The sequence below is a fragment of the Macrobrachium nipponense genome, chromosome 20 (assembly GCF_015104395.2).
Source record: "Macrobrachium nipponense isolate FS-2020 chromosome 20, ASM1510439v2, whole genome shotgun sequence".
NCBI classification, from domain to species: Eukaryota; Metazoa; Arthropoda; class Malacostraca; order Decapoda; family Palaemonidae; genus Macrobrachium; species Macrobrachium nipponense.
Window position 1 is genome coordinate 16,731,408 of NC_061089.1, and position 25,891 is coordinate 16,757,298.

Below are 25,891 nucleotides of genomic sequence, written 5' to 3' on the forward strand. Positions count from 1 at the left end.
ACGCCAACACGTACGTATAGAAGATGCATGATGGGAGGGATGCTGTCCAATCAGAGAGAAGGATCTCATGGCTTGGCTAGCATCAGGAACCAATGGGAGAGCAGGAGGATGGTGGCGAGTCTACGATAACTAAGATGGCGGCGTGCGGCGCGAGTTTCAAAATTGTTATGGGGCGAATCTCCGACTTTCAGAAACCTTTCGTATCTTGAAAACTTTTCGTATGTAGAGCAGTAAAATTTTTCGTCTTTGCTTTCGTAACTTGGATTTTTCGTAAGTTGAGCCTTTCGTATCTCGAGGTACTACTGTAGTTTTCAATGCACCCAAAAACATTAAAAGTAAGGTTTTCTTAGGATTTTTGACGATGTTCTGGCTTACGACGATTTTCGGCTTACAACGTGTCTCAAGAACAGAACCCCCGTTGTAACTCGGGGACTGCCTGTACATGATTAGAGCCTACCCTCCTCCCCTCTCATGGATGTAGTGCTTAACCCTCTTACGCCGACTGGACGTATTTTACGTCAACATTTTTTGTCTCCCGTGTGCCGACTGGACGTATTTTACGTCAACTTACAAAAGTTTTTTTTTAAATTCGCGGAAAAATACTTATAGGCCTACCAGCCAAAAACTTTTAAATCACGCGCCTTGGGGGATGCTGGGAGTTCATGGATCAAGGTGTTGTTTTGTTTACAATCATTACGCAGGCGCGCAAGCGCGAATTTCTTTCTTGCCGCACTAAAAAGTATCTGTGACACATCTCGGAAATTATTTCATCACTTTGACATAATTTTTGTACCATTGTAAATTAGCCGTTACATGAAGTATTATATATGAAAATGTGCGCATTTTTATGTAGAATACAACAATAAAAAACTCATGATTGTAGCTTTTATCAGTTTTGAGATATTTTCATATAAATAACGATAATTGCCAAAATTTCAACCTTCGGTCAACTTTGACTCTACCGAAATGGTAGAAAAACGCAATTGTAAGCTAAAACTCTTATATTTTAGTAATATTCAATTATTTACCTTAATCTTTCAACTAATTGGAAGTCTCTAGCACAGTATTTCGATTTATGGTGAATTTATGAAAAAACTTTTTCCTTGCGTCCACGCGGTAACTTCCGAAAAAAATCATACATGCGATTGTGGTAATGTTTGCACCATTTTAAAATTAGCCGTTATATAAAGTTTTATATATGGAAATGTGCGCAATTTCATGCACAATACAACTAAAAACAACCCATGGTTGTAGCTTTTATCAATTTTGAGATATTTTCATATAAATAACGATAATTGCTAAAATTTCAACCTTCGGTCAACTTTGACTCTACCGAAATGGTCGAAAAACGCAATTGTAAGCTAAAACGCTTATATGCTAGTAATATTCAAGCATTTACGTTCATTTTGCAACAAATTGGAAGTCTCTAGCACAATAATTCGATTTATGTTGAATTTATGAACAAAAATAACATTTTCTTTACGTCCGCGCAGTAACTCTTCCGAAAAAATCATACGTGCGATTGTGGTAATGTTTGCACCATTTTAAATTAGCCGTTACATAAAGTTTTATATATGAAAATGTGCGCAATTTCATGTAGAATACAACAAAAATAATTGAAGGTTGTAGCTTTTCTCATTTTTGAAATATTTGCATATAAATCACGATAAATCGAAAAAAACCACGTTCGGTCAACTTTGACTCTACCGAAATGGTCCAAAAACGCAATTGTAAGCTAAAACTCTTACAGTCTAGTAATATTCAGTCATTTATCTTCATCTTGAAACAAATTCGAAGTCTCTAGCAAAATATTTAGATTAATAAACATTACCTTAATATAATTTATCTAGCCCTAAATCCCCAAAAACCGCACCAAAATTTACCACATTGGCAACCCTGTTACCTCCTATTCTGTCCGCCAGTTGGCAACACTGTCGTTGACAGATACAAAAACCTTCCCTCAAATCAGTTGTTAACGAGCGCCCGTGTTGTTTACATCACGGCCGCTCTTTATAAATTTCCTTAAACATTTTTGTGCCTTTAAAGCTTTCATTATTTGTTAAATGAGACTTTATGTGAATTACCACTCACGCATTACATCACTGGAAATAGTTTTGAATTAAACAAAAATTTGATTTCTGTTGTGGTTCTTATCTTAAATTACGAACTTTTGCGCGACCCGTAACTACTGACCTGTCCAATTCTACAATGGATTGCCAAGAAATTACGATGCTTCCTTCTGCCAGCAACTCAGGAACTGCCCGGTTTGTGGGACGAGGATGAGTAGCAGGGAGTATGAACCCCATGACATTTGTAGCTCTTGTCGTGGACAGGTTTGTAACTTGACTTCTCGTTGTGACGTATGTAAGCCCTGGTCTGACGAGGATATGACTGCTTATATGAAACGCCAAACAATCTTGCAGCGTAAAAGATCGGTTAAGGAGAAAAAGAAATCGATTACTAGAACTGTATCTAACGAATTCTTTGACTTGGGCGCTCATGGTTTCTTGGCTCTTCGGTTTCGGTATCGTACGACTCCGATTCCGAATTAATTGATGCTTTGCCCCCTGTACAACCGGTAATTAGTGAAGTTATTTCTGATGTAGATTCAAAGATTTTGGCAATGGAAACTACCTGGAAACCGAATTTTAAGAAATTAAGGCGGTTAGTCTAGATAGAGATATTTCAGCTTAAGTTTAACAATCTGTCAGAGAATTTTCAAGAAGCCTTTACTAGAATGTCTAACACACTTTTAGATTCATTTTCAGCTCCTCGTCAGGTACCTGTCGACAGCACCATGGGTAACGGTGCGACAGATACCCCGGCTTGTACCCGTCGTGGCGAAGGCCTAGGGGGGGATCCGGTCCGGGCAGGTGCCTAACGAATCTTTACCCAACGTGTCCCCTGTTAGTCCCGTAACAGTGCCAAAGGGCGCTTTATTGAAGAAGGGGGGAGGGATATTAGTGTCAGACCTAAGATAGCTAGTCGTCAGGATTTTACTTCAGGGGAAGTTTTTAAGTTAGGATCTGACGATGATGATGATGATGACGCGGATTCGTGTGATATTGATGTTTCCTCGAATGGATGTCATGATGTAGAATTCAAGAAACTTTTTGATTTAATTTTGAGTTTTCTTCCTCAGGCGAGGCCTAAAGAGCAGAAGAGCCTCGCCTCGTTGTATTACAGAAGGGGGGATTTTTCTTGACGGTCCTTCCCGGTCATGGGAATTTTTACGTTTTCCCTTTGCCCAGAGGTTCGCGAGAGTGAGGGCGGACGTTGCCGCTAAACTTTCGAAGGTGATCGGGGAAGGGAAGAGGAAGCTCTCTTCTCTTCTACGACACCGGAGAGGAGTTTACCAGGTAGCGGATGATTCTTCATTCTCTCGACCCCCCAAGCCATATCCTGATTTTGTCCGACTTTCAAGTCAACCCTTGCCTTCTAAGGCTTCGGTCTCTGTCTCAATTGAAGATTTTATTGCTATGGAGTCTGTTATGAGCTCCTTACAGAAGCTCAATCCTTCAATATGTGGGTCTCGGAGGGCTTTTAATGTATATCAAGGACTCCGGGTTTGTTCCTCCTGATGCTCCTCTTTTTGAGAAATTCTGCTCATCCATTTCAATCGCTTCTGTACATCAGAACGAGCTTGCTGCTTCAATGCAGGCCTTTCTTGTTTCTCTAAGGCGTAACCTGTATTTGTCGCAGTTACCCTCCTCTGTATCGAAGATTCAGAGAAAACCCGTCGTTGTTCTCTTCCTTTGGCGATTTCCTTTTCGATATTTCTGTGCTTTGAGGTTTTGAAGGAACATCAAGGTGATGCCTCTTCCCAAGCTCACTGGGCCTTATCAAGAGCTTTTTTCCTCTGGTCTTCCTCCCGTTCCTTCAAGGAGTAAGCGTAAGTTTAGGACCAGATCTGTACCTTCTGCTCCAGCCCAACAACCTCCTCCTGGCTCTTTTTTTCCCACCAGAGTACATCTCAGGTTGCTGGTGGGCCTCTACTTCATCCTCTGGTGCTCACCCTTGTTTGAAACGCGGGGAGAGGTTCTTGGCGTGGCTCTAAGGGCAGAGAAAGAGCTCAACCTCCAGGAGGACCTTCTTCTTCTTCTTCTTCTTCTTCTTCCTTGTCTCTACGTAAGAGAATTTTGCGGAACGTAGGAATGTCATCCCCAACCTCGACCTGGAAACTGCAGTAGTAGCTTGTTCTCTCCCGCCATTTGGTCAGCTTGGCATGGGGACAAGCGGTGGATGCTTGGGTGGTGGAGGTCCTGAAGGAAGGTTACGAGATCCCTTTTGTTTCCAGACCTCCACTTTCCAATCGTTCCTCTCGAGTTCAGCAGTTATTCCCCTCACTCAATCAGGGGTCAAGCCTTGGAGAAGGAGCTTTCGGCCCTCTTGGAGAAGGATGGCCATAGAGCGAGCTCCTCCTTCTCCGGGGGTTTTACTCTCGGATGTTTGTAGTTTCTAAAGGCCTCGGGGTGCCTGGCGCCCCAATCATAGATCTTTCGGTTTTGAACAAGTTCATTCTAAAGTCCAAGTTCAGGATGGAGACGGTCCAGACTGTTCTTTCATCCGTCAGGAGGGGGTTGACGGGAAATTTGGAATTTCCAAATTGGGGGGGACTGGATGATTTCCATCGATCTGCTGTGGGAATGCTTATCTGCAAATCCCCATCCATCCAAGAAGCAGACCTTACCTTCGGTTTTTTCACGGACTCGGGAGTTTTCCCGTTCAAGACCCTTTGTTTCGGCCTCACCACTGCTCCACAGGTCTTTTCTTCGGGTGATGCTCCTGTTTCAGCTATTCTGCATCAGTTAAATGTAAGGATGCTTCGGTATCTGGACGATTGGCTAGTCCAGGCCGAATCTCTAGAGAAATGTCTCCGGTCGAGGGAGATAGTTCTGTCTCTTTGTGTCGAGTTGGGCATTCGTGTCAACTTCGACAAGTCCAATCTAATCCCTTGCCAGATCATGACTTATCTGGGGATTGTTTTTTGGAATTCCCCGATTTTGAGGGCTTCTCCCGCTCAGAAACGGATAGACAAGCTTCTGAGTCTGATCGAAGAATTTTTGTCCTCCGTACGCAGCCCAGTTTCTCTTTGGAGGTCTCTCCTGGGCCATTTGGTCCATCTCTCATCCAACTGGTTCCCAGGAGGTCGTCTCAGAATGAGGTCCCTTCAGTCGACACTTCGCCAGTCATGATTTCGTGTCCGAGGACACGATAGTCGCCTCTTCTCCACAATGTCGGAAGGATCTCCGTTGGTGGATGCAAGTTCACCGCCTCAAGTCAGGGACATCTCTTCTTTCGGTTCCTCCGGACCTAATGTTTTGGTCAGACGCCTCGAATCAAGGTTGGGGCGCACACCTGGGCTCCGAAGCCGCTTCGGGCCTTTGGTTAGAGGAGGAGAGGATCATGTCAATAAATTGGAGACAACTGAGTGCAGTGTACCTAGGCCTTCTTTCATTTCAGGAACAACTGTTGGAGTCTGTTGTCGCGATCTTTGTTGACAACACCACAGCAGTCTCGTACTTGAGAAACCAAGGCGGCACACAGTCGGATCTTCTCACTCAAGAAGCCCGATCAATCCTGTGTTGGGCAGAAGACAGGGGGATTACGTTGGTCCCTCAGTTTATCCTGGGTCCATCCCAACAAACGTCTTAGCAGGGGAAGCCGCCTTGTCGAGACCGAACGAAGTTCAAGGGTTCGGAGTGGACACTTTGCCAGGAAGTCTTCGACAGCCTCAGGAAGAAATGGCCTGTCACAGTCGATCTGTTTGCCACCCCACTGAATTTTCAGTGCCAGATATTCTTCGCCCCTTACCAGACTCCTCAGAGTGCCGGGACAGACTCTCTTTTGCAGGACTGGGAGGGACTTCAAGCCTATGCTTTTCCTCCGTTCTCTCTGGTGAGGTCAGTCCTTAACAAAGTGAGGGCAACCAAGCGTCTGGATCTCACCTTGATTGCCCCCTTCTGGCCACAGAAGGAGTGGTTTCCCGAACTTCTGGAAGCACTGGTGGAACCCCCCATTCGCCTGCCACAGAGACCAGATCTTCTCAAACAACCCCATTTCATACAATGAACTTACCTGTCAGATATATACATAGCTAAGACTCCGTCGTCCCCGACAGAAATTCAAATTTCGCGCCACTCGCTACCGGTAGGTCAGGTGATCTACCTGCCTGCCCTGGGCGGCAGGACTAGGAACCATTCCCGTTTTCTATCATATTTTCTCTGTCGCCGGTGGTATCAACATTGTTGTTACTACCTCTTGACTGGAATTCGCTTTTCAAGACTTTATTGATCATCTTTATTGGATTTCTTGGTGACGTACTGGATCGTTTTGTTTTGGCATCGCTACTGTGGACTGGATTTGGACTTGCTTTTGATTTTTCTATTAGAATGTCTGATTCAAGTGTTAGTGTGAGAGTGTGTGTGAATGTAGGGCTGCAAGGTGAGGATACCGAAGGCTTCGTTGATCCTCACACTGTATGTCGTAAATGTAGGGGTTTGACTGTTCTTTGGCTAACACCTGTATTGAGTGTGAAAAGTTGAATGCTAATGAATGGAAGACTCTAACTTCTTACTTGAAGAAGTTAGAGAGGGATAGGATTAGACGAGCTGCACAAAAGAGCGTGAGTACAAGGCCTATTGAGCCTTTTCCTGAGTCTAACTCTCCTTGTATTAATGAATATGATTCTCCCTATGTATCTGAATCCTCACAGGCTTTGCATTCGGATTCGGCTTCTGAAATCGCCAATCTGAAGGCTACTCTTCGTAAAATGAAGACAAAGATGGCGGCCATGCAAGGTAAGGCTAGTGATTGTGAATTACTAAGTGAAGTGAGTGTTCCCAGTGTTGTGGAGGGGGAGTCCTGACCATCCCTGCGATGCTCCAGGCCTAGACCTCTTCCAAACTCACATACCCAGAGGAGTAGGAAAGTCGAAAGTCGTACGGAGGTTGTGGGGAATTCCCAACGGTCAGGCGTCCCTTCAGCAGGTTCTGTTTCGTTACAGTCTGCTCAGGACCGCTCAAATAGAAGCGTCCTACGAGATTGTTTCTCGTCGTCCGGTTCTCCTTCACCTAAACGAGGGTGGAAGGACTCGGATCTTTCTAGGCCACTGAAAAGGCATTGGAAAGAGCGCGCGTTCGACTCGAGCCCGGAGCGCTTCTCGGAGGAAGATCCTTCTTCGATCAAGAAGGCTAAGCTGGTTTCGACGCCTCCTAGAGATGTATTTGATGATCGCACTTCTTCGAGTTCTCCTGCTTCTTCTATTGAAGAGGACGCTGGGGTGGCTTCCAAGAGGATTTTTGCTGGCCAGTTCAAGAAGCAGATTGCCTCTTTGTGTGGAGTTCTTTCAAGGGATCCTCCTCGCAAAAAAGAAGGACGCTAGACTTCCTATTAAGAAGTCTCGTCTTCTTTCTCCAGCTAGACGTGAAGCGTCCGCCAGACATAGGACGTCTTCCAGGCAAGAAGAGGCGTACAAACGTCAGGATCTTTCCGAGCGAGTTGCTCGAGATCAGGATACGCTCAGTCCTGGGGCACCAGCCAGGCGCGAGGCGCCAGTTAGGCGTGAGGGATTCAGCCAAGCGCGAGGCGCCAGCCAAGCGCGAAGCGCCAGCCAAGCGCGAAGTTTCAGCCAGGAGCGAGGCACCAGCCAGGCGCGAGGAGTTGCGTGAGGCGCCAGACAAGCGCGAGACGTCAGCCAGGCGCGAGATGCCAGCCAAGCTACACGCTCCAGCCAAGCGTGAAGCGCCAGCCAGGCGCGAGGCGCCAGCCAAGCGCGAGGAGCTTTTCAGGCGCGAGAAGTCAAGCAGACGCGAGACTTCTTTTAGACGTGAGAGAGAGTCGGTTCACTCGATGAGCCCCTCTCCTAGTAGGAGTTTTGACTGACCTTCTTTTACGAGAATACGGAGATTCTTTAACTCCTGCCGCTCCTCCTTCGCCTCGATCACTGTTTTCGAGTGCGATTGTGCCAAAGTCTTCGTCGGTCTTGAAGATGAGACCTACGATCTCTATGAAGAGAGCGCTTCAGTCCTTAGACAAATGGATGTTGTCTAAGAAGGATCTGGGCAGAACTACCTTCTGTATGCCTCCAGCCATACTTTCTGGCAAGAGAGGTTTCTGGTACCGAACTGGGGAGAACATGGGCCTTTCTCTCCCAGCGGCAGCCGAAGCAGACTTCTCAACCTTGGTTGACTCGTCAAGGAGACACGCTTTGAATGGAGCTCGCGTGTCTTGGGCTATTTCGGAGACGGATCATCTCCTCAAGGGACTCTTCCATATTTTGGAAGTAAGTAATTTTCCTAGACTGGTCCCTTGGGGTGATGTCTAAGAAAGCTCATGACTCGGATGGTCTTGACCCAGAAGTAATTCTCAGTATTCTTGCTTGTATTGACAAGGCGGTACAAGACAGATCGGGAGAAATCTCCTCTCTTTTCGGAGCAGTACTCCTTAAGAAGAGGAGTATTTTTTAGTTCATTTCCTAACAAAGGCGGTTTCTCCCTCACAGAGAGCAGCCCTGGTTTTCGCTCCCATGTCTGACTTCCTGTTTCCTTCTCAATTAGTGAAGGACATTTCTCGATCACTGACTGAGAAGGCGACTCAGGATCTTCTCCTGCAAACTGCAAGGAAGAAGAGACCTCTTGTTTCTGTAGACAAGAAGGACCGACTTCTACGGTTCAGCCCTTTCGAGGAGGGCCTCTCTCCAGAGCTTACCTCTAAGAGAAGAGGTCTTGAGAGGAGAGGTAAGGCTCCTTCCCGTCCCTTTAAGAAAGGGAAGTGAGACAGACAGCCTCAAACACCAGTGGGGGCCAGGCTTCTCGAATTTGCAGACGCCTGGTCACTCATAAACTCAGACGCCTCTTCCATGTCCATAATAAGGAAGGGATATCTTATCCCCTTCCAAGACAGTCCTCCACTAACGACCATTCCGCGGGAACTGTCGGCCAGATACAGGGAGCCCTGTACTGATGGGATACTCTCGTCTGATGGTGAATCAAATGTGGGACAAAAGAGCTATAGAACTGGTTCTAGAGCAAAACTCTCCGGGGTTTTACAATCGGCTTTTCCTGGTTGCGAAAGCCTCGGGGGGCTGGAGACCAGTTTCTAGATGTCAGCGCTCTGAACAAGTTCGTTCGAAAGGAGAAGTTCTCTATGGAGACTTCGGCCTCAGTCCTTGCGGCGTTACGTCAAGGAGATTGGATGGTGTCGCTGGATCTCCAGGACGCCTATTTTCATGTCCCGATTCACCCTTCGTCGAAGAAGTACCTCCGTTCATGACGGGGGGAAGGATCTTTCAGTTCAGGGCCTTGTGTTTCGGCTTATCCACAGCGCCTCAGGTCTTCACAAGCCTGATGAAGAATGTGGCGAGGTTTCTTCACCTCAAAGGCGTCAACATCTCTCTATTTGGACGATTGGCTCATCAGGGCCAGAACAGAGAGACAGTGTTTGGAGGACCTTTCTTTGACCCTAGACCTGATAAAGGCGTTGGGACTACTCGTGAACCTCGAGAAGTCACAGCTGATTCCCAGACAGAACTTGGTCTATCTGGGGATTCAGATGGATTCTCGGGGTTTTTCGAGTATTTCCTTCGCAAGAGAGAATCGTGAGAGGCTTGGAAAAGTCTCTCTCTTCTTAGGGAAAGAACGAACTTTGGCGAGGGAATGGTTAAGCCTACTAGGCACCCTTTCCTCGCTCGAACAGTTCTTTCCTCTAGGAAGACTACATCTTCGCCCTCTTCAGTTTTTCCTAAAGAGATCGTGGAACTGGAAGACGGGGACTTCTCTCCGACAGTTTTCTCCTTCCAAGGGAAATGAAACCACACCTGCAATGGTGGTTGTCCCCTCTAAAAGAGAACAAGGGAATTTCTCTGGAAGTTCCGAACCCAAACCGAGTGTTGTTTTCCTGACGCATCGGAGAAGGGTTGGGGAGCAACACTAGGACCGAGAGAAGTGTCAGGCACCTGGAAGACAGCACAGGTGTCCTGGCACATAAATTGCAAAGAACTTCTAGCAGTTCACTTAGCGCTAAAGTTCTTCGAACCCTTTGTGACGAACAGTGTGGTCCAAGTGATTGTGGACAACACTACAGCCCTGTCCTACATTCGGAAGCAGGGAGGAACACACTCCGTGTCGCTTTACGAGATAGCAAAGATCTCTAATTGGGCCTCACAAAAGAAACATCGACCCTCTAACAAGATTTTGTTCAGGGGACGAGAAACATCAGGGCGGACAGACTGAGCAGGAGAAGCCAGGTCCTTCACACAGAATGGACTCTTCATTCAGAGGTGTGTTCAGAGTCTTTGGGGATCTTTTTGGGCACTCCTCATGTAGATCTGTTTTGCCACCACATTCCTTTCAAAAGGCTGGAAGTCTTTTGTTCAGTGGTGGAAGACCCAAGAGCTCTCGTGGTCGACGCCTTCCTGCTGGACTGGTCTCATGTGGACGTGTAACGCTTTCCCCCCCCTTTCAAAAATCCTGGGACAATGTTGAGAAAGTTCGTAGCGTCCAACGGTACAAGGATGACCCTGATAGCCCCGTTTTGGCCAGCACAAGATTGGTTTGCAAGAGGTGCTGGAGTGGACAGTAGACTTCCCAAGATCCCTTCCAAAAGGATGGATCTTCTCAGACAGCCACACTTCGAGAGGTTTCATCAAAACCTCCTCCCCGACTCTCGCTCTGACTGCCTTTCGACTATCGAAAGACTTGTCAGAGCAAGGGGGTTTTCTCGCGAAGCTGCAAGCGCTATCGCTAGAGCCCGCAGAGCTTCCACTAGACGAGTCTATCAGTCGAAGTGGGAGGTATTCAGAAGGTGGTGCAAGTCTAAGAAGTTGTCCTCCTCCAGTACCTCTATAACCGAAATCGCCGATTTCCTGTTGTTCTTGAGAGAGGTCTCTCATTTGTCTGTATCGACAATCAAAGGATACAGGAGCATGCTGTCGGGGGGGGGCAGTATTTAGAAACAGAGGCCTAGACATTGCTGACAATAAAGATCTGCACGACTTGATTAGATCGTTTGAAACGACAAAATCGAAGGAACTAACTCCACCCAGCTGGAACCTGGACGTAGTTCTCAAGTTCCTTTCGTCGGACAGATTTGAGCCTCCCCACGAGCTATCGTTCAGGGATATAACAGAAAATGCTTGTTTCTCCTATCTTTGGGCGAGCCAAAAGAGTTTGGCGAACTTCATGCCCTAGAAGATGAAGTCGGCTTTAAACAAAGACTCGGCCTTTTGCTCGTTTAGAACTCTGTTTCTAGCGAAGAATGAAAATCCATCGAATCCTGGCCCAAGAGATTCGAGATCAAGGCTTATCGAGTCTAGTAGGGAGAGAAACAGAGAGGTTCTCTTTGCCCGGTAAGAGCCTTGAAGTTCTTCTTACAAAGAAAGAAACAAATGGGAGGCTCTAGACAAAGTCTTTGGTGTTCGATTAAGGATCCCACAAGAATCATGTCTAAGAACGCATTAGCTTTCTTCATTAGGAGCGTCATTACGGATGCTCACAAGTTCTGTCCTGACGACTCTTTTCCGCTTTTAAGAGTAAAAGCCCATGAAGTTAGAGCAGTGGCGACGTCTCTCTCTTTTCAGAAGAATATGTCATTAAAGAAATCATTGAGACACGACATATTGGAGGTGCAATTCAGTTTTTTGCATCTCACTATCTTAAAGACGTTCGCGTGACCTACGAGAAATGTTTTTCTCTGGGACCATTTGTATCGGCGGATACAATACTGGGTACGGGAAGCGGAGAAACAAACCAAACCAATCCTTAAATTTGTACCATACCTTCTACTAGATATGTTCTAGATTCCTGCTGACAAAGAGGGCTTGGTGCTGCACTGGCGGCCAGTCACTGTTGTTCAGTAAGGAACTCTTGTGATATCTTTTAGGGGAGTATTTAAAAATTTTTTTTGAGAATTTTTGTATAAATGAGTTTTTTCGTTTCGAGTTATGGGTTGTTTGTTTATGAGTTCGGGGATAACTCAGAGCAATTCTATATACTAACATGGTGGTTTAGGATCAGGTGGTCGGGATTGGTTTATGCTCCTTCACAAGGTGTGTTGTCATAGAAGTGGTCCAGTACCCATTGACAAAGTCCTTTTAGGCTCTGCCGAGTAAGCGGTTCTTATACCCATCGACAGACCCACAAGAACTCTAGCCATAGATCTAATATCTCGCTAAAGTCTTGAGGTGATGCAGACTACCGGGCTACAGCCACGAAGTCTACCACCTATCAGGTAGGAACCAAGGTTTTTTCTTTTATACCTACAACATATGTTGTTTACCTGTCTATTCCATATTAGCTGTCTCTGACCCTCCACCAAAGGTGCCAATCAGCTATGTATATATCTGACAGGTAAGTTCATTGTATGAAAATGATATTGTTATAAATACAATAAAAAGTTTCATACATACTTACCTGGCAGATATATACGATTAATGGCCCACCCAGCCTCCCCGCAGGAGACAGGTGGAAGAGAGAAAATATGATAGAAAACGGGAATGGTTCCTAGTCCTGCCGCCCAGGGCAGGCAGGTAGATCACCTGACCTACCGGTAGCACGAGTGCGCGAAATTTGAATTTCTGTCGGGGACGACGGAGTCTTAGCTATGTATATATCTGCCAGGTAAGTATGTATGAAACTTTATTGTATTATAACAATATCATTTTTCATCGGTTCCATCAGAGGCTCCACATGCTTCATCTTCATGCCTGGAGACTGTCAGGAGGTTCTCCAAGCACGAAGGGTTCTCCTCCAGAGTGGCGCGACAGTTGGCTCTTGCCAGACGGCAATCAACCAGAGTAAATTATCAGGCTAAATGGTCGGTTTACAGACGTTGGTGTAAGTCTCAAGGACATTCAATTTCTAGACCTTCCTTACCGAAAGTAGCGGAGTTTTTAGTTCATTTACGTCATGACAGGGCCCTGTCACCTTCGTGCATTAAGGTTATAGGTCTATGCTTTCCTATGTTTTAAGGCAAGGCTCCTGAGATCTCTTCATCTTATGTCATTAGAGATTTACTTCGATCTTTTTTCCCTATCTCGCACAGGCCGCAGTGTTCGCCTCCGACATGGGACGTTAACAAAGTCCTTCAAGCCTTAAGGTTCCCTCCGTTTGAGCCTCTGAATTCTGCCAAATTTAGGGACCTCTCTTCTAAGACACTCTTCCTTGTCTCACTGGCTACAGCCAAGAGGGTGGGTGAACTGCAAGCACTCTTTTCTGGTTGCCAGATCTGGACAAGACATGATTTTGTCATACCTTCCTGAATTTGTCGCAAAGACTGAATCGTCTGATAATCCCATTCCCAGGTCTTTCGTACTGAAGTTGCTGGTCGACTTTGTTGGTAATTTAAATGAGGAATTAGTTCTTTGCCCTGTTAGGGCGCTCTCATGCTATTTACGCTGCACGAAGGACATTCAGGGTCGTCCCCGTCATCTGTTTGTTTCACCCCGAAATGTCAAGAGACCTATTTCAAAGAATGGTGTATCCTTTTTTCTCAGAGATCTGATCGTTAAAACTGCTGGTTCGGCTGCTTGGGAAGACCAGACGCCGAGAGCACACAGTATTAGAGCAGTTGCTACATCAGTAGCTTTTATGAAGAACGTCTCAGTCGCCAAGGTGCTTGAGGCGGCGACTTGGCGTTCTAATTCTGTTTTTTTGCCTCTTTTTTACTTGAGGAATATTTCTCTAGTTCTAGGCGACCTTCGTTCTTTGGGCCCGTTGGTGATGGCAGGACAGGTCGTCAGACAGGAGAATTAGGTAGTCTTCCTGTTTTACGTTTGGTTGCTACCTGTATATTATTCATTAATTTTTGTTTTGTTGTATATATTTTTTGTTTTTGTATTATAACCCATGGCAGTTTTTTACATAGTTATAATGGGAATTAGGCAGTTTGGTATTTAGGTGTTGTTGATGTCAGGGACTGACTGCTTGGCAACTCATGCTGCTTCCATTGTCAGTGTGAAATGGTTCCAGCCACTGGGTTGTTGGCACTGGCGACTACGCTTTCTCCAGAGTCGTGCTGACCTAGGACTAGCCACTGGTTCGCTTGTCCCTGACGACTCCTGCTTCTTCCACTGTCTTGGACAGGGAATTAGTCGATGGATCGTCTGCTGTCATCTGGTGACTCGCTCACCATCTACTTTTTGTCTCACCTGTTTTCTCAGAGTCAGACACTCGTGTGAGATCAGGCGACATTTAGTAGCCCTGAGTTTCTTGTTGACGAAGTCGGTTGCGTTGATACACCCCCGATGATCGTGTAACATGAGACCAGGTTGGACTGTCAGGCATTCGTCCTTTGGGACTGAATCGCCTTTTTGCTCCGTGCTCCTTTCTCTTGGCACCAGAAAGCTCGAGTTAGGAGTTGCTCATGAGCCGATTCGTTGCTGGCGACGTCGGGTTGCGTTGATACACCCCCAAGGTTTGCTTAGCTTTGAATCGTCCAGACAGTCCAGACACTCATCCTTTAGGGAAAGAATAGTGCTTGATAGTCTTCAGGGTGCAGCCTTGCTGTCCGCAATTCGTCTGACTGGTCACCTGGTCGGTCACCTGACTTAAGTACAGACGGACTGACTATCTGCACTTACTACCTTGTCCCTGTGCTACCGCAGTTTGGTGGCATCTATTTCGGTAGGAGACTTTGAGTTGTTAGTATCTTAGACGTTGGGTTGAGTTTTGACTGCCTATGATATATATTTCTTTGTTTGTTTTCTCCTATTCTGTCCGAAGGGGAAATTGTATTCAGATTCCCTCCTCCTTTTCAATGTGGTTAATCGGGCTAGATAAATTATATTAAAGGTAATGTTTATTAATATGGAATTTTTATTCTAAAATTAATATTGATAATACTTACCTGTATAATTTATCTAGTCCCACCCATCCTACCCCACGATCTGCCTATCACAACTGATTTGAGGGAAGGTTTTTGTATTTGTCAACGACAGTGTTGCCAACTGGCGGACAGAATAGGAGGTAACAGGGTTGCCAATGTGGTAAATTTTGGTGCGGTTTTTGGGGATTTGGGGCTAGATAAATTATACAGGTAAGTATTATTAATATTAATTTTAGAATAAAAATTCCATATTTATGGTGAATTTAAAAAAAATCTTCCCTTCCCTCCGCGCGGATTCTCCGCCACAAATCTCCGAAATATGTACGTCCCATTCTCGGAATATTTGCTCCATTTCATATTAGACATTTCTTAGAGTTTTATATATGAAAATGTGCACAATTTCATGTAGAATAAAACGAAAAATATTTGAAGGTTGTAGCTTTTCTTATTTCCAAAATAATTGCATATAAAAAATATATATATATAAAAAAATTCGACATTCGGTCAACTTTAACTCATCAGATATGGTCGAAAACTGTAATTGTAAGCTAATACTCTTACATTATAGTAGTATTCAATCATTTTTCTTCATTTTGAAAGAAATTGGAAGTCTCTAGGACAATATTTAGATTTATGGTGAATTTTTGAAAAAAATATATGTTTTCGTCTGTGCGTTACGAATTCATGCATTATTTTGTGATAATATTTTCTCTGTGTTGCTTTTATCGTTTTACAATGTGTTATATACCAAAATGATCGCAATTTATGTACATTACAACGAAAAAAAAAAGTAACTTGTTACCTTTAACCGTTTTGCGCACAGCGCGATTTGAATACAATTATATATGAAATTTCGTTTTTGCGCTATCATATATTGCATTATTTATATATGATAATGATAATTTTTTCATTTTTGATGGTTGCATACTAAACTTCAGGCAATGACAAAAAAAGGAGCCAAAAATGAACTCTTAATCTTGAAAACTAAGCGCGCTGTGATTTTTTGAAAAAAATATTTTTTCCGCTTCCGCGCTCACTCCAAAACACCTCCGGCACACGGGAGACAATTTTTTATTTACCGCTCCGGCGTAAGAGGGTGAGTGTGAGTGAGCTCTTTAGCTACGTTGTACCTATAGTTCCTGAAAGTGGTAGGGCAGTTACTGACACCAAAATCAACAGAATTGCTACCGCAAATTTTCAAATCAAAGTTGTTGTGAAAGTAAAAATTATAGCTACGTAGTTACTTGGTAAGTACAGTGGTACCTCAAGATACAAAATTAATCTGTTCTGAGGCAGCCTTCGTATCATGAGTTTTTCGTATCTTGAACCGGATTTTACATTTAAAATGCCTAATCTGTTCCAAGCCCTACAAAAACACTCCAGTAAATTATATTTCCAGGCGTACAACACATGTTCTAGGGTTACGACGCCGATTTGACGAAAGAAATATGACTCCAAAAAGGCAAAATACTGTACATAATTGAGTAATATTCAACTGCATGTAATGTTCAACCCCATTTTCACTGCATATATTAGGACTTTAGCATATGTCCCTTATCAATAAGCCTAGCCTATGTTAGCGGTTGCTACTGTAGCCTAGTCTATGATTCTGACATATAAACCTAAGAAGCTAAAGGTTTAGAATATGCCAGTAAAATATATAAATAATCAGTATGTACTCATTTCAAATAATAATAATTAATCATTAACTATAATACACAAACAAACAAACAAAAAAATTTCCAATCGATTGTTTACATTCAGCTCTTACGAGTACCGAACGAACGCCAAGCAATCACTTTTCCTAGGACACAGTAAACCATAAATTTTCATTAGTATCTCTCGTCAACTAATGAAACTACCAAACAGTATAATAACCATTCATTTCTATTCTTTATTCTATCTTTACCTAATGTTTTTTTTATTAAATGTATTGCATGAATAAGTTTTTCAATTTAAGCATCCTTTTACCAGTAGAATATTTAAAGCACAAGGGGTAGATGCTGACCAATAGAAGAGCAGGATCTTATGGGGTGACTAGCATCAGGAACCAATGGGCGAGCGGGAGGATGGTGGCGAGTTTACTCAGTTGGCAGCGCTGGAGTTTTAAAATTGTTCTCGGTGGTCCGGGCGAATCTCAGGACTTTACATCAACAACCTTTCGTAACTTTAGCAATTGTCGTATGTAGAGCCGTAAAATTTTTAGTATTTGCTTTTGTATCTCGAGTTTTTCGTAAGTTGAGCCTTTCGTATGTCAAGGTACCACTGTATATATACTATATAAAATCCTATTTTCCATTAAAATGTCATTTTGATGTACACAGTAAAAGTTGTGCATCTGTAAGACCAGAATTCAGACTATTCCATGGATAATATACTGAAATGAAAAAGCTAATCTATCCCTAATTTCCATTTAGAAGGGGAAAAAATTATTTAAAGATAAGAAAATTACTGTGACAAGACTGGCCTTCTTAGGAAAAAAAATGCCCCGTCGGACGTACATAACAGAGGAAGAGAAGAAGTTACCCGGGCATAAGCCTATGAAAGACAGGAAAGGAAAATCTCTCTTCTCACAAGGTTTGTGCAGGGAGAGAGAAATGTCCGGGCGGATCTGTTTAGCAGAAAAGACCTAGTCCTACCCACGGAATGGACACTCAATCTTCAGGTTTGCCAACAACTTTGGCATCTGTGGGGAAGACCCAATATAGACCTGTTCGCGACCAACAAAAACTACAGGCTGGAAAATTATTGCTCCCCGATCTCGGATCCACAAGCGGTAGCAGTAGACAGCTTTCTGCTAGATTGGGCAGGTTTAGATACGTACGCCTTCCCTCCTTTCAAGATAGTAGGGGAAGTGTTGAGGAAGTTCGCCTGCTCAAAGAGGGAAACAAAAAATGACCCTAATCACTCCCTTCTGGCCAGCTCGCACTGGGTTCACAGAGGGGTACTGGAGTGGATAGTAGATTTTCCAAGATCGCTTCCACTAAGGAGCGATCTTCTCAAACAGCCCCACTTCGACAGATTTCACAAGAACCTCCCCGCTCTAAGTCTGACTGCCTTCAGACTGTCGAAGGACTCGTCAGAGCAAGGGGTTTTTCGCGAAAAGTTGCGAAGGCTATTGCAAGAGCCAGAAGAGTTTCCACCTCTAAAGTGTATCAGTCGAAGTGGGAGTTGTTTAGAAGATGGTGTAAGAGTAAGAAAATATCCTCTTCCAGTACCTCTGTAGCTAAGATCGCTGATTTTCTTCTCTATGTGAGGAAGAGTTGTAACCTGGCAGTATCAACAGTGAAAGGTTACAGAAGTGTGCTGGCCTCAGTCTTTAGACATAGAGGTCTAGATCTTACAAACAATAAAGATCTTCATGACCTAATAAGGTCTTTTGAAACCACGAAAGACCAGAAGATTAAGAGACCTAGCTGGAACTTGGATGTGGTCCTTAAGTTCCTAATGTCAGAAAAGTTCGTACCCTCTCATACAGCGTCATTTAGAAACTTAACTAGAACGTCCTTATTTCTCTTCGCATTAGCAACAGCTAAGAGAGTTAGCGAGTTGCGAGCCTTGGAAGGTAAAGTTGGTTTTAGGAAGGATTCAGCGGTTTGCTCCTTTAAACCACTTTTCTTAGCGAAGAACGAAAATCCCTCAAAACCATGGCCTAGAAGCTTTGAGGTAAAAGGACTTTCTTCTCTAACAGGAAAAGAACTAGAGAGGACTTTGTGTCCAGTCAGGGCACTCAAGTTCTACCTGAAGCAAAAAGCGTTATTAGGAGGTACAGAAGAAAGTCTTTGGTGCTCGGTAAAAGATCCGAAAAGAACTATTTCAAAGAATGCCCTAACGTTCTTCATAAAGGATGTGATAAAGGAAGCTCACCTTACATGCAATGAAGAGCACCTCAAGATTCTCAGAGTAAGAGCACCACCTGAAGTGAGAGCCATAGCTACGTCAATGGCCTTTCACAAAACCTGGTCTCTTCAGGCTCTGATAGAGTCAACGTTTTGGAGATGTAACTGTGTTTGCCTCCAATTATCTAAGAGACGTAAAAATTTCTTACGAAAAGTGCTTTGCTCTGGGAGCGTATGTTTCTGCGGATTCAGTGCTGGGAGAGGGAGCTGAGGCTAATCCTTCTTAACTTAGTTTAGTATTATAATTTTTCTTTCGGTTATTGGTGGTGGTTTTTTATGGGTTGATTGTCAGAGGGAATAGGGGACCCTCTTGCAATTTTTAGTTTATAACAGTACTAACATGGTCAGGTGATCGGGATTGGCTTCAGTGCTCCTTGTGTTTACTTATTGGAACCTTAACTCTGTCATGTAAGAGGGCTAGTCCCCATTGATATGACATAGGTAAAGGCTCTACCATGTAAGTGGGTTATCCCCCATTGGTACGATCCAGAGTAGGCTCTGTCGTGTAAGCGGGCTAGCCCCCATTGACACGATCCAAAAGAGTTATCCAGCCATAGGTCCATACCTCACTGGGACTCTTGAGGCAGGCAGACTCATAGACAGTAGTCATGAAGTCTTCAGCCCAATCAGGTAGGAACCATGGATTATTATATCCAAGAACAAATGTTTTTTCCCTGTTTTTTAATGTATTTATTATAATTATTATTTTCATACAATCAACTTACCTGTCAGATATATACATAGCTAAGACTCCGTCGTCCCCGACAGAAATTCAAATTTCGCAAGGCGCAAATCTCGCTACAGGTAATGGTCAGGTGATCTACTGGCCTGCCCTGGGCGGGCACAGGACTAGGAACCATTCCCGTTTTCTATCATATATTTTCTGTCGCCGGTGGTATCAACATCGTTGCTGCCACCTCCTGACTGGAATTCGCTTTTCTAGACAATTGATCATCTTTTTGTGGACTTTTGGTGACGTACCTGGATCGTTGTTTTGGCATTCGCTACTGTGGACTGGATTTGGACTTGCTTTTGATTTTTCTTCAAGAATGTCTGATTCAAGTGGTTGTGTGAGAGTGTGTGTGAATGTAGGCTGCAAGGTGAGGATACCGAAGGCTTCGGTTGATCCTCACACTGTATGCCGCAAATGTAGAGGTTTTGACTGTTCTATTTCTAACACCTGTCATGAATGTGAGAGGTTGAATGTTGAGGAATGGAAGACTAACTTCTTACTTGAAGAAGTTAGAGAGGGATAGAGTCAGAAGGGCGGCATCTAAGGGTTGCACGGGTAGTAGTACAAGGCCTATTGAGCCTTTTAATGATTCTAACTCTTCTCTTCCAACTTACTAGGGCATTTGTTCTAATTCTGTATCAGGGCCCTCACTGGCTTTACATTCAGATTCGGCCTCGGAAATTTGCTGAACTGAAAGCTACTCTTCACAGGATCGAAATCCAAAAATGGCTGCCATGAAACGGCTAACGGTATTGTGAAAGTGACTATTTTAGTGAAGTGAGTGTCCCAGTGTTGTGGAGGGGGCGCGTCTGACCGTCTCTGCGACGATCCCAGCCTAGACCTCTTCCAAGCTCCCAAGCCAGAGGAGAAGGAAAAGTCGAAAGCCGTACGGAGGTTGTGGAGAATTTCCCCCCCCCGGTCATGCGTTCCTCAGCAGGCTCTGTAATTAGACAGACTGCTCAGGACCGCTATAGGAAAAGTGTCCTCAGAGAGTGCTTCTCTTCGTCCGCCTCTCCCTCTCCTAAACGAGGGTGGAAGGATTCGGACCTTTCCAGGCCCCTGAAAAGGCACTGGAAAGATCCTATTTTGGATTCAAGCCCCGAACGCTTTTCGGAAGAAGCGCCTCCCTCGATCAAGAAGGCTAAGAGGGTTTTGACGTCCCCTGGCTTGGACAAAACTCCTTCGAGGTCTCCCTCTCCCGTTCAAGAAGACGCCGGAGAAGCTTCCAAGAGGATCATTTTGGCTGTGCAAGAACAGTTATCCGCCTTGGTAGGAGTCCTTTCGAAGGATCCCCCTCGTAGAAAAGATGTGAGGCTTCCTGTCAAGAAGTCTCGTCTTCCTTCTCCCGCCAGGAGTGAGGCTCCTGTGGGACGTGAGGCGTTTGAGATCTCTTCTGATAGAGACTCTTTTGACGATTTTGAAGCGCCAGACAAGCGCGAGGTTTCCTCCAGACGAGAAGCGTCTTTTAGGATTCAAGCGCCAGATAAGCGCGAAACACTTTACAGGCGCGAGGATGTAACCAGACGTGATACGTGTGCCAAGCCAGCAGCGTCAGCCGAGCGCGAGGATTCAGCCAGGCGCGAAGCGCCAGACAAGCGTCATCCATACAAGGATATAGCACCAGAAACCTCGCGCCAGCCAGGTGCGAGGCGTCAGCCAGGCGCGAGATTTTAGAGAGGCGCGAGGCATCAGTCAGGCGCGAGGCGCCAGCCAAGCGCGAGGAGTCAGCCAGGCGCGAGGCGCCAGCCAAGCGTGAGGAGCTAACCAGGCGCGAGACGTCTGAATTATTGCAGAGGAGCTCTGTACATGCTCTTAGCCCCTCTCCTATTAGGAGTTTGTCTCCCGTAGAGAGAGTTATTGGGCAGGAAGACCCAGAACAAGAATTGATTTCTCCTTCTGATCCTATATTGGAAGAGGACTCAGAAGACGAGACTCACGGCAGAGAAGGGCTGTCTAACTATAAAGTTTTGACAGCTCTCCTTCTTCAGGAATACGGAGATGCCTTGATCCCTGCCGCTCCTCCTTCTCCTCGTTCACTTTTTTCATGCTCCAAGACGCCGAAGTCGTCGGCTTTTCTGAAGATGAGGCCGACAATTTCTATGAAGAGAGCTCTTCAGTCGCTGGATAGCTGGATGCTAACCAAAAAGGAGCTAGTCAGAACGGTGTTTTGCATGCCTCCCGCTAGACTTACGGGCAAGAGAGGTATTTGGTACCAGACTGGGGAGAATATGGGGCTCACTCTCCCAGCTTCGGCTGAAGCTGACTTTTCCAGTCTGGTAGACGCATCCAGGAGACATAGCCTTCATATGGCTAAGATAACTTGGGGTCTTTCGGAGTTGGATCATCTCCTCAAGGGACTTTTTCACATTTTGGAAGTCTTCAACTTCCTAGATTGGTCCCTTGGGGTGATGTCCAAGAAGGCCCATGCCTCGGAAGGACTCGATCCTGACGTACTCCTTGCAATATTGTCGTGCATTGACAAGGCGGTACAGGACGGCTCAGGAGAAGTCTCTTCCTTATTTGGAGCCGGTCTCTTGAAGAAGAGATCTGTTTTTAGCGCTTTTTTGACAAAAGCAGTGTCTCATTCGCAAAGGGCAGCCTTGTTATTCGCTCCCAGGTCTGACTATCTGTTCCCTTCGCAGTTGGTGAGGGACATTTCCCGTTCTCTGACAGAGAAAGCGACACAGGATCTTCTCCTTCAATCATCCAGGAAGAAGAGACCAGTGATGGTGGGAGACAAGAAAGGTGTTTCTACGCCTCTTCGACCCTTTCGAGGAGGTCCTCCCTCCTCTAGAGCTCCCGCTAAAAGGAAAGCGACTGAGAAGAGAGGTAGAGCCTCTTTCCTTTCCCTTTAAAAGGGAAGGGGAAAGTGAAGTGACGCTCCTCCAAACACCAGTAGGTGCCAGGCTCCGGGATTTGCGGAAGCCTGGACTCTCATAGATACAGACGCTTGGTCAATGTCTGTTCTACAGAAAGGATACCTCATTCCTTTCCTGGACAATCCTCCCCTGACGTCAACTCCGCGGGAATTGTCCGCCAATTACAAGGACCCTGTGTTGAAAGATACTCTTCAACAAATGGTGGATCAAATGTGGGACAAGAGAGCAATAGAGCTAGTGCTGGATCAAAGCTCCCCAGGGTTTTACAATCGTCTTTTCTTGGTTGCGAAAGCCTCGGGGGGCTGGAGACCAGTTCTAGATGTCAGCGCTCTGAACAAGTTTGTTCAGAAACAGAAGTTTCTCCATGAGACTTCTGCATCAGTCCTTGCGGCTCTTCGCCAAGGGGATTGGATGGTGTCTCTGGATCTCCAGGATGCCTATTTTCACGTCCCGATCCATCCTTCGTCAAAGAAGTACCTCCGTTTCATGACGGGGGGAAGGATCTTCCAATTCAGAGCCTTGTGTTTCGGCCTGTCTACGGCTCCTCAGGTCTTCACGAGCCTTATGAAAAATGTGGCGAGATGGCTTCACCTGAAAGGAATCAGTATATCTCTATACCTAGACGACTGGCTTATCAGAGCAAAGTCAGAGAAACAGTGTTTGGAGGACCTTGCTGTGACACTAAACCTGATAAAGACCTTAGGATTGCTCGTGAACCTCGAGAAGTCCCAACTGATCCCCAGCCAGAATTTGGTCTATCTGGGGATTCGGATGGATTCTCGGGGTTTTCGAGTATTTCCTTCTCAAGAGAGACTAACGAGAGGCTTAGAGAAAGTCTCTCTCTTCTTAGGGAAGGAACGTACTTCGGCGAGGGAATGGTTGAGCCTATTAGGGACTCTTTCCTCGCTCGAACAGTTCTTTCCTCTAGGAAGACTTCATCTCCGTCCGCTTCAGTTCTTCCTCAGAAGATCGTGGAACATGAAGACAGGACTTCTCTCGGACAGTTTTCCCATTCCAGTTTGGATGAAGCGCCACTTAGAATGGTGGTTACTCCCACTGAAGGAAAACAAGGGTACTTCCCTAGAAACGCAGAACCCAAACCTTGTATTGTTTTCCGACGCGTCGGAAAAAGGTTGGGGAGCAACCTTGGGAAAGAGAGAGGTGTCAGGCACTTGGAATGCTCTTCAAGTGTCCTGGCACATAAACTGCAAAGAGCTGTTTGCCGTACACCTGGCCCTAAAGAGCTTCGAACCTTTAGTGAGGAACAAGATAGTCCAAGTGAATGCGGACAATACAACCGCCCTTGCATACATTCGAAAGCAAGGAGGTACACACTCGTATGCCCTATACGAGCTCGCAAGAGACCTGCTGTTGTGGACATCTCAAAAGAACATCTCTCTTTTGACGAGGTTTGTTCAAGGAGTAAAGAACGTGAGAGCAGACAGGCTGAGCAGGAGGAACCAGGTCCTTCATACCGAATGGACCCTCCACTCAGAAGTTTGTCGGAATCTCTGGTCTCTTTGGGGGACTCCTCATGTCGACCTCTTTGCCACGTTCCTCTCAAAAAGACTGGAAGTCTTTTGTTCAGTAGTAGAAGACCCCAGAGCTCTAACAGTAGACGCCTTCCTGCTAGATTGGTCTCATGTAGACGTTTACGCATTTCCCCCATTCAAGATTCTGGGGCAAGTGCTCAGGAAATTTGTGACATCAAAGGGGACGAAAATGACCCTGATAGCCCCCTTTTGGCCAGCTCAAGAGTGGTTCACGGAGGTGCTGGAGTGGATGGTAGACTTCCCCAGATCCCTCCCACAAAGGAAGGATCTTCTCAGACAACCACACTTCGAGAGGTTTCATCAAAACCTCCCCGCTCTCGCTCTGACTGCCTTTCGACTATCGAAAGACTTGTCAGAGCGAGAGGCTTTTCTAGCAAAGCAGCAAGCTCGATCGCTAGAGCCCGGAGAACTTCCACTATCCGAGTTTACCAATCGAAGTGGGAAGTTTTTAGAAGGTGGTGCAAGTCGAAGAAGTTGTCCTCCTCCAGTACCTCTGTAGCAGAAATCGCTGATTTTCTGTTATTTTTGAGAGAGGAATCTCGTCTCTCCATAGCCACGATAAAGGGTTATAGGAGTATGCTTTCGGCCGTCTTTAGGAATAGAGGCCTAGATTTGGGAAATGATAGAGATCTACATGATCTGATTAGATCTTTTGAGACCAGCACCCATTGACAAAGTCCTTTCAGGCTCTGCCGAGTAAGTGGATAAGACCCCTTCGGCAGACCCACAAGAATTCTTGGCCATAGATCACATATCTCGCTAAAGTTTCTTGAGGTGATGCAGACTACGGGGCAAACACCCACGAAGTCTACCACCTATCAGGTAGGAACCAAGGTTTTATTTATACCTACAACATATGTTGTTTACCTGTCTATTCCAGAAGTAGCTGTCTCTTACCCTCCACCGAAGGGTGCCAATCAGCTATGTATATATCTGACAGGTAAGTTGATTGTATGAAAATGATATTGTTATGATACAATAAAGTTTCATACATACTTACCTGGCAGATATATACGATTAGGGCCCACCCAGCCTCCCCGCAAGGAGACAGGGGGAAGAGAAAATATATGATAGAAAACGGGAATGGTTCCTAGTCCTGCCGCCCAGGGCAGGCCGGTAGATCACCTGACCTACCTGTAGCGAGTGGCGCGAAATTTGAATTTCTGTCGGGGACGACGGAGTCTTAGCTATGTATATATCTGCCAGGTAAGTATGTATGAAACTTTATTGTATCATAACAATATCATGATTATGTTTAAGCTGTCTCTTACCCTCCACCAAGGGTGCCAATCAGCTAAGTATATATCTGCTGGGTAAGTTTTCATGTACAAAAATGATATTGTTAAGATACAATAAAGTTTTGTACATACTTACCTGGCAGATATATACGATTAATGGCCCACCCATCCTCCCCTCAGGAGACAGGTGGAAGAGAAAATCTGTCTTAGAAAACGGGAATGGTTCCGGATCCCGCCACCCAGCGGCGGGAATGGTGGATCACTGACCTACCTGTCGTGTGTGCCGCGAGTTTTGAAATTCTGTCGGGACGACCGAGTCTATAGCTAAGTATATATCTGCCAGGTAAGTATGTACAAAACTTTATTGTATCTTAACAATATCATTTTAATTTCAAGTTTTTTGTCAAGTTAAGTTAATGTGCTTCATAAAGTTTAGTGTTAATGTTTTCTGCCATTTGTTAATGGGTTTCATAAAGTTAAGTGTTCATATTTTCTGCCATTTGTCCTCCTCCTCTATCGCCAATTTCGGAGATCGCCTCACTCGAAAGGTAAGGTTCTACATTTTACTACATAGGTACGTACAGTATTTCTTGTACCATGTACACTAATACATTTTATTTACAGGTGTAGTATAGTTTATGTTAGGTATTTAATGGTCCAAATTGTTGTATTTCATTGTTTATTGGTGAATTTAGCTTAATATAAAATTTACTGTGGTGTTTTTGTAGGGCTTGGAACGAATTAGGTAATTTACATGTAAAACGTG

General features: G+C 45.0%; 1 protein-coding gene across 7 annotated transcripts in view; it reads left to right on the forward strand.

Moving 5' to 3' along the window:
• LOC135222513 (zinc finger SWIM domain-containing protein 8 homolog) overlaps positions 1-25,891 on the forward strand; it is a 334,079-nt gene that overhangs the window by 293,421 nt on the left and 14,767 nt on the right. The gene's annotated exons all lie outside the window — the stretch shown is intronic.